Consider the following 15,700-nt stretch of genomic DNA (forward strand, 5'->3'; position numbering starts at 1 on the left):
GAAGTAAATATTTGCACATCATTTATACCTTTTTAACTCTCAGCTATAATGCAGCTATGATGATTAAACATGATTGATGTATCAAAGATAATGATTACTGTTTATCTTTATAGACAGAGCAATTTACGATTTATTGCGAAGCAAAATGATCAGTCTTGTATGCAGCGGAACATTTTTTTATCTTACATTGCAGCCTTCTTTCTTCCTCATCGTCCGTTTTATATCTTTTGCGCTGTCCAGGACGAACATGTATCTGTTCGACCGACACTTTCTCTCTGCATTCGTTTTATTAAAATCCTTGTACCACGTTTGACAAGTTGTCTTACAGCAATGTCACTGTTATTCGATAGAGCACAGGCAACTTACATAAAATGCTTCGAAGTAAATCAGATAAGAATTTTCTTTTTAGACCTCTGACGAGAATTAAAAAGTCACTGGAATTTAGCATGTGTCGCTGAATTTTGCAGCCGTCTTTAATTCTGCGCAAGTCGCGTCCATCTTTTAATACCTGTGTAGATGTATACAAGAAGAGACATGCGACAAAAAGAAAAATAAATTCCTATATGTTTTTCGTACGTTTGTTATCTTCCAATTTTTTATTTATTAACGCAAGTTTGCGAATCATTGCAATGCGCTCTAAAAATTTTATTTTATTAAATTCTATTCTTAAAGTATCTTTACTTATGAAAAAATTAATCTTTGCTTCGTTTTTTCTATTAATTTAATTCGTGCTCTATTATTAATAATTTCAAAGTTACAATGAAAAAGAAAATCGATTAGGAAATGCATCTGTATATAATATAATAACGATGGAACTTCGATCCTGCTTCATTGGAAAAAAATTGAAAATGTTTAATACATATTAAATACATATGTTGAATTTACTTTTGTCAATTGTTAACCGTATTATCTCGTACCCAAGACTTAAATTTATACTGTGTTATATTCTTTTCTACATATCGCCTACATATCGCGCATGAAAAGATTTTAAGAGCGGGAAAAATACTGTCTGTTATTGTAATGCAGGTAATTCGAGCTGCAATGATTTCTAATATTAACACAAATGCTTGTACCGTCTCTTTTACCTCGAGAACATGTAATTATATGTAAAAAAATGTACAAATATAAATAATAAGTGATCTCGCCGCATTCACTGTGCACGCGTGCATCTTTGAAGGAGTTCTAGAACCTTGTAAGCTTTATGTTATACAATGCATGCACGTACATATAAAAGCGATCGAGATATGACGTGATGCTTGATGAAGCAGTTAAATAAGTGCCGCTGTCGCTGAAATCGGAGGAGATGGAAAAAAATAGGAGACAAAAAAGACGAGAGATAGAATCTGTAACTTAAGACAGTATTAGAGAGAAAGAGAGAGAGCAAAGGAATCTTCTCCCTATTACTCCTTTTGGCAAAAAATGAAAAAATAAAATGTATTATCTATTTTTTCATATTTAGAGTATTAAAATTAATAATTTCGTACGTAGACATAAGCATAGTTTAATAAGTACAATGCCATGAAAATTGTTTGAAACAAAAGTGAGCTCTATAAAAAAAATATTAATAATAATATTGTATAATATTGTATATTATGTGACGATTTATACTATGCACACACTATGCACTACTATTACACAATATGTATTATACATAAAAAAATACTTTCTCATTTTATCTCTATGCAGTATACTATAAAGAGCTCTTCCCATTGCAGATGGATAAAAAGATTATATTATCAGAATGCTGTGTACTATGTATAAAAATACAAAAATAATTACGTTATAAGAGTCAATATTGATACTACAATCACACAGCAATCATTTTATTCTTGTTTAAATAATTTTAAAACATCCTTATTTACCAACTACAATATAAGTTATAGCGATATATTATTTTATTCGGAAAATAATAGTAATAATAATAATTAGAAACAAATTACATAAATAATTCGCCATATTAAATCGAACGTATTACGCAAGTAATGATTAGGTATCATTGCTCGGTCGGAATTGCATGGATTATATTATCGTAATTGATACAGTAATAGTGATAAGAAGTCTTGAAAAAACTAGTGAAGATAGCGATGTGTTTACCAGGATCAGGAGAGGATCAGATTATCAATGCATATGCTATATGTAGAATATGAGATAAAATATAATGAAAAACTTAGTCGATAAGTTTATAAGAATTATCTCTCCCTCTCTTTGCTTGTATTTTCGAATGTTCGTTATATCATAGAATTAACGTGATCTTTATTCACAATATGTCATATGATTTTCAATCAAAAAATCTAATGTTATTCCAGCCAAATTAAGCTCAAATTGCACTCGTGTCATTTCCCTTTGCACTGCATCTTAATAATCACAGTAGAGCTTTATTATGCGACATGCAGCCGCGCATTGGCGGAGATGCGACCGAAATATATTTCCACAGGCTCCAAAATAGTTTATGAGACTCCGTAATGTGCTTCTCTCGTCGTACTTTGTATTGCGTGCACGAATACACGGCATTTTGCGTATGTATGGTATAAATCATGATGAGACGAGATCAGATACGATCCGATCAACGGCCTGCTATTTCTGCCGGTACAGTCCTTAGCAAAATATTAGTCAGGTGAGGATTGAACTCGGACCATGACTGGTAGGCTCGCCAGTATGTCCTTCGGCTACAGCTGGCAATAAAATAACATTTTATTGCCAGCCGGCCATTCAGTAGTCGATGTGTAGAATGTTGAATCAATTATCTTCTTTAATAATGCTTAAAAGAATTTGAATATAAAACTTTATTTTCGAGATTTAAAATCGCGAAATATTAACAATATTCATTATGTGGAAAAGTAATTTCATTAATTTATTTATAAAGCAATTTACTATGTGTAACACAAATATAGATACGAGATAATAAATTACAATATAAGAAAATAAATCTTTTTATGCTCTTAGATTTTATACCTACAAAAAGATAGTAGATAATAAAAAGGAAATTAATACATTCATAATTTTGACACTTTTGCAATAACAATAATAAATATAAATCTTAATTTTTATTATCAATGTGTAAGAAAACTGTAAGTCGATTACTCCACGTGCCAATATATTAGACATAAAAAAATTTAATATAATACTATATTATATATATATATATATATATATATATATATATATATATATATATATATTTCTTTTTCATATTGTTAATTATTAATAAATAATATTGTATATCTATACATAGAGTGTTTGTAAGCGGCCAAACTTTAAGAGTCTATTCTATTCACTGTAAGAATAAAAAAAATATAAGTCCAGAAACGCTTTTCTTCCAAATTATAAACATTTTTTTATTTATAATAGACTTTGATAAAAACACGTTATTAAAAAAATTGTTGGAAATGATTTTCTTTCGGATCAATGTCATGCCTCACACTGACATCTTATGGATTGTTAAAGATATTCAAAAATTTCCGGAATATTTCTTATTTTGTCACACGAAAGATAATATGATGATTTCGGAGTACCTTCATAATAGCAACAGAAATATTATAAACGAAAGTCTTAAGATTTTCTATATCTATTTTTTTTGTATTATACGAAAAAGATTTATAAAGGTCTAAGTACTTATCCAACCTTAACAATTTGACATTAATTCTGTTACAAGATTTTTAATTTGAGTTTATCTTATCAACTAATAAGCTTGGTGAAAAGACATATAAATAACTGTCCACTACAATTATATAATCCCATATTTATCCATTCTATGTTAAAATAAGCTACCATCTTGATAAACACTATCTCAAATGCTTAAATAATAATTGATATAATCTTCATATTCTCTATTATGTTTATTGATTCTAATTTCAGATTCATTCAATAACAAATATTATTATTACAAATATTGTTTATTTCTAATAGAAAATGAATAAAAGAACAATTCATGAGATGTCGATGCGAGATATGTAGTCTGTTACAACTAAAAATGTTTATAATTTAGAAAGGACACTTTTCCAGACTTATGTTTATATAATTTTTTTTCATCCTTACGATGAGTAAAATATATTCTTAAAGTTTGGCCACCTATTTCTGAAACACATTGTGTGTGTGTGTGTACACATATACATATATATATATATGAAATAGTAAATATATAAAATATATATAAAATAATAAATTCGCGCGTTCACATATACAACAGTTTTCCTACTATGCATTTTAAGTTTCCATCAGAGAAACGCGCTTATAGTTAAAACCGATCCAATTAGTCACAATAGTCCAATTAGTCACACAATAATATATTACCAACTTATTCTTTGTAATCGATAGCCAAAATCATTGCCAAAAATAATACAAAGATATAAGTGATATAATTGCAGCAATTAAGTATAAAAGCGTGATGATGCTTTGCCAAAGGGCTGCATGCCAACTAGCGATGTCTTAAGATGAACTTTAGATACTACTTAAATCTGACGTTGACGTTCTTATTTGCTAGTGATTAAATGCAGAAATATACCTATTAAATATAGAAATATATCTTGTATATGTTTAACATTAAATCAATGTTAATTATTATCAGAAAAAAGATATAGAGATCGTATATTTCTTATTTCATATTCTTGTTACTTTCCGAAGAATGTATTTTTAATTCCTTTTTCCTTTATGTAAAATATAAATCTGATTTTTTTATAGCTATATAATATTCATTATCATATAAGATTTCTATCGATCGTGTGAGTATATGCACATGTATACATGATACATGTGTGTGTGTGTGTGTGTGTGTGTGTGTGATCTATTTGCATTTTAAGTGCGTTGCATCTTAAATTATATACTTCAAGAATATCCCTTCTATGTAACAGATATCCGAGAAAAGTAACCTTAGTAGATGTATGATTAAGTGGCCGCATACAAAATTATTACATTGTGCAGGTGCTAGCTAAGTAAAGGAATGCAAATTTCATCTAAATTTACTCTAATTGTAACGATAAATTCCTACCACATACATAGTATCATTTCGTGTAAAATAAAATCAAGGGTATCAGAAATTCGCAGAAATTCAGCATTTCAAACGGATAATGATCAGACGTAAAGAACTATGTAGACAGTCGATAGTTTTTTCTAAAGGAAAACATAATAAATAAATAAATAAATAAATAAATATATATATATATATATATATATATATATATATATATATATGGGAAATAAATTGATTGTCTCTTCTATTACTCCGATACTATATAGAAAATATATTCTGTAGAAAAAAGGAAAGAAATAAAGAACAAAATTTTAGAAAATTATTCCAAATATATGAAGATAAAAATAATTAACTTTAACACATGTTCAAAAATGTATAAAAAGTAAGAGAAAGAGAACTTTTATTCAAAGTAATTATATTGCATATATATGTTAAAATTTCGTCTCAATTATATAACAAGTCGATAAAGTGATTTTGTTACGTCGCGTTTTGCTCGATTTCGGACCGTGCCACGTAGGTACGTTCGGTCTCGTGAATATTCTCATGCTTTTTTTTTCGCTGAGAAACGGTCCCTCCGATATACAAGTCATCTACAATGTGCCAAAATGTCTATCGCGCATATGCTAAGATGAGCGGAAAGACGAAAGGATGCGCGACGTGTTCTCGGCCGAAACTCGTTCCCGAACGATGCTCACGCATACACAAGCAGGGTAACATATGCGTGTATGCGTGCGTGAACGGAACGTTCTACTACAAGTATGTCTTCATGAGGCCGAGGTAACACGAACGTCGTAGAAACATGCGGTTCGTTGCGATATGTATACACTCGAAGAGTTGCAGGCCGGTCGTTTATGGGTAACTAAATATGGACGGGGGACGAGGGAACGGAAGTAAGAGAAGGAGAACGACTCCTTGAAATCCGTAGTGGAAGAATGAGAGGCGAACAGAGAGACAGATAAAGACCGGGAAAGAAGAAATGAGAGAGTAAGCTCGAGTGAAAGGGAGACAGGGTAGTACAGGTACAGAAAAGCAAGATATCAGGGTGAATAAGAAGAAACAAAGGTGAGAGAGATGACGCGGCGGCAACGAGAAAAACAGAGAAAGAAAGAGAGAGAGAAAGAGAAAGAGACAGTGTTATATTTTTTTTTTTTATATCGGGAGTTCATAAGCGGCGAAATATCAAGTAATACTCGGGATGCACGCAAACAACGCGATAAATCAAAGAGCATCAATGCACGAAAGAATGCTCAGGAAGCAAGTTCATCGATGGAGGATACAGGTGCTTCATTTTTTTCGACGTTGCGTGTCGCAGCGCACCTAAATGTGATTAAATCCATTTCGAACGTTTTTTTTTTCACTGGGAAGGAATCCTACTTGAGAAAAAAATATGCAACATACACGAGCACAGCGATTGAATTTTTTTATATCAGAAGAAGACGGGTAAAATTTGGCGATGACGATCACTCTAAAATCACTAATTTTCATAAAGAATTATGATGAGTTTGCAATTATTACAATAAAGATTATTGTTAAATCTCTTGCATATCTCGATAAACATATTTTTAAACGAGATACAATGTAGACTAACATATGCTTTGTCGGCTGATTTGCATATTTTCTAAAATGAAAATAGCATTATGCTAATTCAAACGATAGTTCCAAGATTTATGTTTGATCGTCCTATGCCGTTGGCCGCGTACTTTGCATAAGTAGTGATCACATAATATTCACTTACTTCAGCGCAGCAAAGCGTGCAGTAGTCTATCATGATCAGATAGTCGTTGTATTACAATTCAGAAAATTTCTAATAGGTCGAATAATTCTAGCACATTATACACATTATATTTATTGCAATTATTTATATAACTTTCTCTCTAGGAATGCCAATGTTATAGATGCAGCATTTTTTAATGAATAATTATGTAAAGTAAATAGTAGGAATATTTATGATGCATAGATACGTTTGCGTCTTCTTTTTTTTGATAAATAAATAATGAATTGTTTATTAATGTCGTCGATTACTTCTATTCTAAAATATTGAGTTGACAAATTATTGATTTAAAATTAAAGAAAAATAATGCAATTATCCATCTCCAAGTATACACATTTATAGAAGAAAAAATAATAAAGTTTGCAATATAATTTGTAAATATAAATATAAGACAAAAAATGCAAGACATAATTTATGAAATTTAATGGCTCTCTCTCTCTCTCTCTTTACTTCTCAGAACATTGCTTTATTACTCATAATTTTTTCATAAAATTCGCATAATATAAGTGCATATTTTATCAAAGCCAGTTTTATCTATGTAATTTATTCGTATTCAAGTTTTACTGATAAAATTGATTTAATCGTTTAATTATGTTTCAAGTTACAAGAATCAAAGTTGGCAATTAATTGTCGCAAAGAATCGATCGAGCTTTGATTATCCAGCAGGAATTAGGTACAATTTGATTAGTTTCTTTCGAGTACCGTCGTAAAGCAGATAATGTCCAGTCAAGATCATTGACGGGAAGAAATTATAAGATTGAAATAACTTGCGGTGCAACATTGACTCTTGCTTTGGAGGACGGAATATCTTCGACATTCTCTACCGTCCTTTATACTTGTACGTAACATGTTCTCATGAATTTTACAAAAATGATGGCATGTTTAACCGACCGAGTAGCACAGTCGGTTGCCCAAGGCGGCGAATTAAACCATAGGTGCCTGTCGGTGATTTCGGTTACCATGCACGGAGTTAGGCATCGTCCACACGAAGAGCGTAGCCTCGACCGCGCGGCACAATTCTAGTAATTGCATACCGTCATTGTAAGGCGCATTTTGCTTTCTCCTCGATCGATCGGTCGAATGATACCAAGACGAACTCTCGAATTGAAAACAGACCGCATCTCAGAAATAATCCCTACGGCTGCACGATAAAATATTCAGCCATATACAGAGATAAACAGCCTTGCATATGCAATCGAAGATCGAATTGTAATGCGCCGAGCCCGTTCAAAACGATCCGGATGATATTAACATTAATGGGATCTGCGTTATTAATGTCAGTAATGCAGTTTGCGAAAAGGCCGATCATTTTCATCCGTTACCGCGCTGTAATCTTTCGAAAGAATCTAATTACTCGCGAGTCTCCATTTCGCGATGGAGACGATTCCGAATCCCGAGCGCTGATAAACGTGTCCCGTTCTCCACATTAATTTTACCAAAGATTGCTTTTCAAGAGAGAATTATCGAGATACATTCTCGGCCGGATCCCGTCAATTAGTCACACGTAAAAGGGAACCTGCTTTTAATTAAGCGCCAATCAAAAAATCGTCGTCGAAGAACGGTTTGCAAAAAACATTTAGCGCAGGTGCACCGAGGAAACTCTTATTCACATGTCGGATTTAATGTAAGGGATAATTGAGGCTTTTGCTCAAATATACTTATGATTGCGGACAAAATAGTTGCGTTTGGTTTTTTATCATTATCATGTTTAATGCAGCTTTTCTACTATGCAACAAAACAATGTGGTATAAATGTACTATATCCATAAAATTATTGAGATTAGATTCATTATATGTTAAGAAACAGCGGTTAATTTATTGAAAAACGCTAGTGGTTGTTTTAGCAGATAATAAAAAAACATTATTCACATTAAAAAATTTCCTGAAGCCTTGTATTCATTCAAATTGCAAGAATATCTTTCAAACGATTTCTTTCGCAAGAATTAAATATCCGTATAATTGCAAAGCGATTGTATCGATAAGTTTATACGTTTATTGTTCTGGAATTCAAATTGATTCATTAATATTGGCTATATGTTTCTTTTCCTCAATACAATGCACGTTGTGCAAAGTAAAAATTTCTCATTGATTCATTTTAAATTAATCAATTTAATTGGTACATATACATATATTTGCTTATCTTGTTTATCTGTTTGCAAATGCAGCGGCTAATTCTTTTCATTTCTCCTTCCGCGAAAAAATATTTTTTATTTTTTTTTTTTTTAATATAATGTGACTTTTTGCTGCGTTTGTTCTTTGCAGAATTTATAAACGAGAGATGAAAAGATGTATATTTTGTGTGTGTGTGCGTGCGCGCGCGCGCAATAGATATTTTTTTTATATCAATATTAATACACAATATTAATATCTCTTCATTAATATTCACAGCTTTTTTTCTATAACTTTTGTATCTTTTATACGAGTCATAAACAAAATCTATCTCTACATTTATATCTATCTGAAAACTTTATAATATATAATTTTCAATATTGTGTTAACAATCTACTACAAACTATATCAATCTTGGAAGCATGTAGAACATTTTTCAAAATATATGACAATAATCTGCAAAAAGTAATAAGTAAAAATATTTAATGTAAGTATATCTATACATATATTCGATTTTTACGTTTAATAATGTAAAAAACGGTGATAAACAAAGTAATTTATTCATTGATTTGCAATGCACAGAGCTAAACGTTTCTCATTTAATGTAAATTTATGCATGTGGCATATAAAATACACGTTCCAGAATATAAGTCGATGACGATGAGATATTTTTATGAGAGGCAAAAATACACCTAAACGAAATCACTCCTCAACAGTTTCAGTGCGCGCTTTATTTCACGAATCGAGAATTGAGAGAAAGTTCTCGAGAGGATCGAGCACCACAAGTATAGTGTATTAAAAAAAAAAAAAGAAATGCAAGAAACCAGTCAGTATTCACGCTGCTCAATTCGAAGGCAGATACAGGTTCCTTCGTGTGCATCTCGGTCGATGCAATTACGAATTTTCGCCGATCTCCCCTACGTGTGATTTACGATAAGGCTCACCTATTCGCGATGAGCATGTTTCGCCGCATCATCGCTCTCTCATTGTGAATCTTACTATGCATCTTAAATTGAATTCGGCTCGGCCGCATCTCGCGATATGCCTCGCGCGTATTCCTTATCCGAGCGATTCGGTCTCCGGCCAATCACGCTGTAACGTTCTCCTTTTTGGCCGCCCATCCTGTTGCTGTTACCACGTGGAATGCTCCGTGCCATCGTCATCGAGCGCAGAATATTTGCGACAGCCGTATCGCGAATTTCACCTTCGTACTTGACACTCGAGTAGCGTGTGTACCGCTCGATATCTTTTATCGCGATTTGCTCGTTACCCGTTCCTTGTGGTACGAAACTTAACTTATTACGAGCCTAATATTCCGTCTGTCACGCAACATATGCTGTCGTGCTATATGCTGTTATTAAAAATTACACTGCATACTTTTCGTGACAAAAACGTCGCTATCGAGACTTTCAAGCTTTTAGCGATAGAATTGAGATTTCATGAAATTTCTTAGATTACTACAGTTCGCGTATGATGATATGCAATCCCAGTAAATGGAAAAGATCATATCACAGGCTTTAAAATTATTAATCGGTAAAATGAGCCGTAAATATTCGTAGAGAGAAGTTAGTTTGCATATAATGAATATAAAATGATTAAATGGTGAATGTTAAAAGTAGTTTAAAAGACTACATTTATACTCAATAGCACACATATTTTACATGGATCAGTTGAGTTGACATTGCAAAAGCAGCTCTTGATTCAAGTGTCATTTAATTTTTACGCTTGAAAGATTATTTGTTACACTTGTACTAAGAGACAATTAGATGTACTATCAGAAAAATAATTTGATTTCAATATCCTTCTATTAACATATATATGTATAAAATATTTAACAATCGTGCATATGAGATACGAAATCTATAAACTATAACAATAATTTTTTCGTCATCTTAATTTGAAATTCAGGAATATATAAAGATTTAACAAACATATTAGTCTTTATAAGGGAGAGAAAGAAACATTTTTATACGTTAAAGATATGTATGTTTTTTTCTCACGCGCCAGAATCAGATTAAAATTCCGATTTTCAACTTATCTGTTTCGTATCGATTTATTCTGAGATTTCGAATCAATTTGCAATCTTTCCTTGAAACAATTCAATATCCGAAAATCGCTTCGTATGAAAACCTGCAATGCTGCACCAGCATCTCTTTATAACACATAAAGTTCGTTTCGATTTCAACAACGGTCACCAAACTTCAGTAAATTCAACCGTAAGTGGAGTATTAAACGCAATATCACGTATATACAGGTATCCAAACACTGTTCGCATTATGGATCCATCTTGTCGATATTTTACGATCAGCCTTTCTTCGCGCTCTGTGTCTTTTCTCATTCGCGATACCTGTTTTCGAAATCTTTTCGTCCGATGATCAAGGTAAAGATTTTCTTGATTTCGATTTATTTATTTATTCTAATTGTACAGTAATAAAATAATTAACTATAATAAAATTAAGTAAAATTAGAAAATTGACAAAATAAAAAGTAATAAATTTTTACCCGAAAAAAAGTACAAAAAACTGTGATTTTGATTTTATTATTGGATTTGATACGGAGTCTATATTTCAAGAGCTTTTGACTATTTCATGCATGTGTATTTACATAAGGTGTGAGGAATAAAACTGAATTTATGATCTGCCGTCTCTCTGTTCCTGATATAAAGATTTAGAATTATAGCGAGTTCCAAAGTTCTATCATAAATCAGGACATTTTCTATCTCGCAATCGGTATTTACAAAGAAAAATAATTTTTTTTTATTCTAAACAACGCTATAAATTCATTGAAAATTTTACTTCGCGTCTTTCGTATCTTATGTATGATTACTGCTATTAAATATTATTAAACGATTTCAAGAATCGTCGTTACAGAGTCGTCGTCAAGGAAAATGTTGAATAACATTTATTTTAAAAATTTATGATGCTTATAAAATATAATAATTTATTGCTAAATACGTGTCAAAGAAATAATCAATTTTTAATACCAAGTTTTTGATAAGCCAGAATGTAAGTACGTTAAATCAAGCGAGAAAAACTAGTTGAAAATTTATGTTTTGCATTTTAATAACGTTCTTTCGAATGCATGTTTGATGTTATCTAACATTTTCCTTGACAACGACTCTGTAGCGCAATTTTTTAATAACGGCAATCATACACAAGATACGAAAGACGCGAAATAAAATTTTCAATTAATAACTACATAACCATAACGGCTAAAAAAATCAATAGTACGCCGTAAATCCAACATACGAGTGATCACGCATATTCCATGGCTCTCTAACACATTTCATCTTTTATTCAATTACGATAATATTGATTTCTTTGGTTACACGAGTAAAAAGAATCTTATTATAAAGCGTGCGTGCGCGAGATACGCACGTGCATGCGTGAAGAATATTAACATAAAAACGGGTATACACACATTGATTCTTTCTCCGCGACTAGTTTCATTTTACGATCGTGAGTTGTTCTGTGCGAACGTCACATACACATGCACTTTTTTATTTGAGAATTTTATTTCCCATTTATCTTATTGTTAGTACGATATGCACCTATCTTAGTACGATATGCTTCTTCGGTTATTTAGATTGCATTGTTTGCATACTTAATGCATTATGCGACGATTTCTAATAATGCATCGCGGAGTCGCTATTACGAGTCTGGATAAAAATCAGAAAATATGAGGAACAATAAAAAATATTATAGTCTTTTATAGAGCACGATATTACGTAATGGATGTATAATAACATTGATAATAAACTTCAAACGTGCGCGAACATCATTGTAACACACGACATAAATATTATCGATAAATCATATAGATTATCAATCGTATAGATTATCGTGTCTATTGTGAAATCTTGCATGTGGTAATAAATAAACTCTTACAAAGAATTGATTACTTACCCGTTGGTAGACGATAGGAATTCTTATGGAAGAATTTAAGATAATTGGTGCGTATTTTTTGGACTTCTCTCTTGTCTTTGATACTTTTGTCGTCCATTTTCGCGTTCGTTCAGTCCATGAGGCGTTGACCTACGGAAAGTCAAAGTTACAAACGATGCCAGTAAATCTATGTCAACTATGCGATGTTACGCACGTATTCGTAAACACAAGGAGATAATCGAGAGTAGTTGTTTAAATTTTCGAATCTTAAAACACGGATACTTTTTCAATGACAAATTAATACGACAATGTGTGTTGATACAAATATATCGTTGTGAAAAATTGTGACATAGAGATATATTTCTATTTATAAATATATTTTAATATTGTCATATTTTCCGAAAAATGTTTAAACAAAAAGAATCGGAATATTGCGATTTTTTTTGTTCTTTTATCAATCGATGTTTCCAGGAATCTTACAAAACATTTCATCGCATTAATACGTATTACAAGAACGAAATGTACGTGTAATATATAATGAAAAGGAAAAAAAGAATGTTTTTGTCGCGGCTTCCAATATTATTGAGCGGAAAATAAAAGGGTTATGTTTTTTTAATTCTGTCAGGCCATATATTTCTCTTCTAGAGAGGAGAAAAATAATATGTGAAAAATAAAGAGAGTTGCTCTGCTTTACATATATACGTACTTCTTGTCATTATGCTACTACTAGTACATATATCTTTGCGTTTAATTAACTTCTAAATTGCTTTCCACACATCACAAGAGTACCGTAGAAATTCTATATCTCGGAATCCTTAGTACTTCAAGTTACTCACCTACCTTTTCCTTTACTTTTGATTCATGCAGGAATGCGAAAGAATGTCAAGTCCGACAGTTCGGCGTGCATCGCATAAAGACAACATATACGTAATCTACGCGACGAGGTCGATCTCCGTCAGGTTAGAAGGATTCAATCGTAAAATCTCGACATTTCGTCTAGAACACCGCGTGCAACCATCTCCCCTCCTGCTCCCTCACCGCGCCAACATCGACAGTATATCCTACACCGCCGCGCGAGAGTACCTTCCCCCTCTCTCTCCCCGTCTCCCGCGCTCCTCCGGGGAATAATCACCGTATCTCCCGCCACGACGCGCTTCCCCCACCACGCGCCCCTCGCGGCCAACGTGTATTTCGCGACGTGCTGCCGCTACCAGTGAGTTACGGACCTCAGGCGTGGATCGAGCGTGTTTGACGGCTCTCGACAACAGGGTGTCTCGGGCTTTCGCTTCGCCGTTTCTTCGCCTTGGCTTCGTAAAATCGCATACCAATCGACAACCAGTCGGACACTCGTCTCGATTATCTCGGCAGCGACCGACGGATTCGAAGTAGAATCGGAGGCGAGCTAGTGTTCGATAATTCGTCGACGAGATAGAGGAAAGGAACGGCGATAGGACAGCGTACGAGTGACGAGCGACAAACGGAGGAGAGAAACGACGACCTTGGACGAAGTGCGCGTGTGCGACAAGTGTCTCTTTTTCGCGGCTTTTTTATCTCGCTGACCTTTCTCGAGACGTATGTTCGCGAGACCGCTCATTATTGAGAGACACGGACTAATAAGACCACGAGAAATACATCCGCACGTATAGAAGCGGACCCAGAGGAGCGAAGGGGAAGCGGAAAGGAAGAAAAGAGGGACGAGAGAAAGCGAGAAAAGTGGGCAAAGAGGATTGTGCATTTCCGGAGGCGGAGACTTCCTGCAACGCTGCCCCCTATCATCTGCGTGATACGTGCGGTGCGTGCATCATTTACGCACGCGAGAATCGAGGAGGGTGCGCGCATCGCGATAATTCGCGCGGTCCTTCACGAGCGCGCACGTGCAACACGGACTGACGGTTGTTACGTCAAAGTGTACTTTTGTCGGCCGCCTGTGGAAACCGGCGAATCGCGCGCGCGCGCGCCGACAGAATCCGCGTGTATGCGATACACGTACGGATTCCTCGATCTCGAGTGTGTCGTATCGTGAAAGTCGCGTCGACGGATCCCGGGTGATCGCTAGATACAGTGTTCGCGTGTGTCAAGAACCGGTGGACCCCTCGCTTCTACCGCCGCCAATTTATCCGCAGCATTCATTACACGGAAACAGCCATCGGGAGGGACGGAGAGAGAAGAAAGAGAGAGATAAAATACAAGGTAATTCTATCTTCTCGAAGAATCTATTATTGTCTGCTTGGTTTCGTTGTAGCAGACGCGCTGCGCGCGTTTTTCTCTCGATAAAAGCACAAAGAGCGTCTGTCGCTATAGAAACGAATAATAAACAAAGCACATTGGTGACATAAATATAAAAACGTACCTTGATTAGGTACTATTGATAAAATTGTATCATGAAAATGACAGGTGCTCTTGAATAATTTCGATTAAAGCATGTATAATAATCGCAATATTAATTCTCAACTACTCTCTCTTCCAAGAAATAATTCCCAGATAGGAACTTATTATATAAATAGTATTAGGGCGCATTCACAGAATGCAGAAAAGGGTAGAAAAGCAGAGAGCCAATCAGAATTCGCGCTGGTAATAAGCAGCGTGTAAGCAATACATTAGATAGGCAAAAAGTAAAAATTGTGACTACCAGCGCGAATTCTGATTGGCTTCTGCTTTTCTGTCAAGATGTGAATGCGCCTTTAGCGAACGTTATTCTTGCATAACATGATGCCTCCTCCCAGCTGAAAGTACTTAAAATAATTACGTAATAATTATTAGCGCGATATATTTTACAAAAATATATTCTATAATTATAAAATTATATTTCACAAGTTATATTTTTTAGATTATATACCTTTTTTCTATGGTGCTTCATAATATCATGTAGGACGAAAAAAAGGAAACGAGAAAATATAATTTTTGTATTTCGCTTATGCGGGGCACTTATCGTTTCGATTATGTAAGAATTATGTAATAGAGTGCATATCTT

The 15,700-nt window shown here is 33.7% G+C and overlaps 1 protein-coding gene and 1 long non-coding RNA gene across 6 annotated transcripts in view; one reads left to right on the forward strand and one right to left on the reverse strand.

The window, feature by feature from the left end:
* Window positions 1-10,795: 10,795 nt before the first annotated feature.
* Window positions 10,796-14,610, reverse strand: LOC145976506 (uncharacterized). 3 transcript variants are annotated; one of them, XR_014440257.1, is made up of 4 exons: window positions 13,566-14,610; window positions 12,751-12,879; window positions 12,266-12,503; window positions 10,796-11,261 (listed from the first exon to the last, which is right to left on the reverse strand). It is a non-coding gene; the product is annotated as an uncharacterized LOC145976506 (long non-coding RNA). The 3 variants fall into 3 exon arrangements; XR_014440256.1 differs by lacking the exon at window positions 10,796-11,261 and having other exon boundaries at window positions 11,786-12,503; window positions 13,566-14,595; XR_014440258.1 differs by lacking the exon at window positions 10,796-11,261 and having other exon boundaries at window positions 11,786-12,503; window positions 13,570-14,591.
* LOC145976505 (uncharacterized) overlaps window positions 13,930-15,700 on the forward strand; it is a 61,826-nt gene continuing 60,055 nt past the window's right edge. For 2 of the 3 annotated variants that reach the window (XR_014440255.1, XM_083107640.1), the window contains exon 1: window positions 13,930-14,919. The gene's annotated coding sequence lies outside the window, so the exon portion shown is untranslated. The remainder of the gene's footprint in view (window positions 14,920-15,700) is intronic. The other variant, XM_083107642.1, reaches the window with a different exon arrangement.

The sequence above is a fragment of the Camponotus vicinus genome, unplaced genomic scaffold, assembly GCF_025532165.1.
Source record: "Camponotus vicinus isolate PSW18456_S1 unplaced genomic scaffold, iyCamVici1.0 SCAF_9, whole genome shotgun sequence".
Classification (NCBI taxonomy): Eukaryota; Metazoa; Arthropoda; class Insecta; order Hymenoptera; family Formicidae; genus Camponotus; species Camponotus vicinus.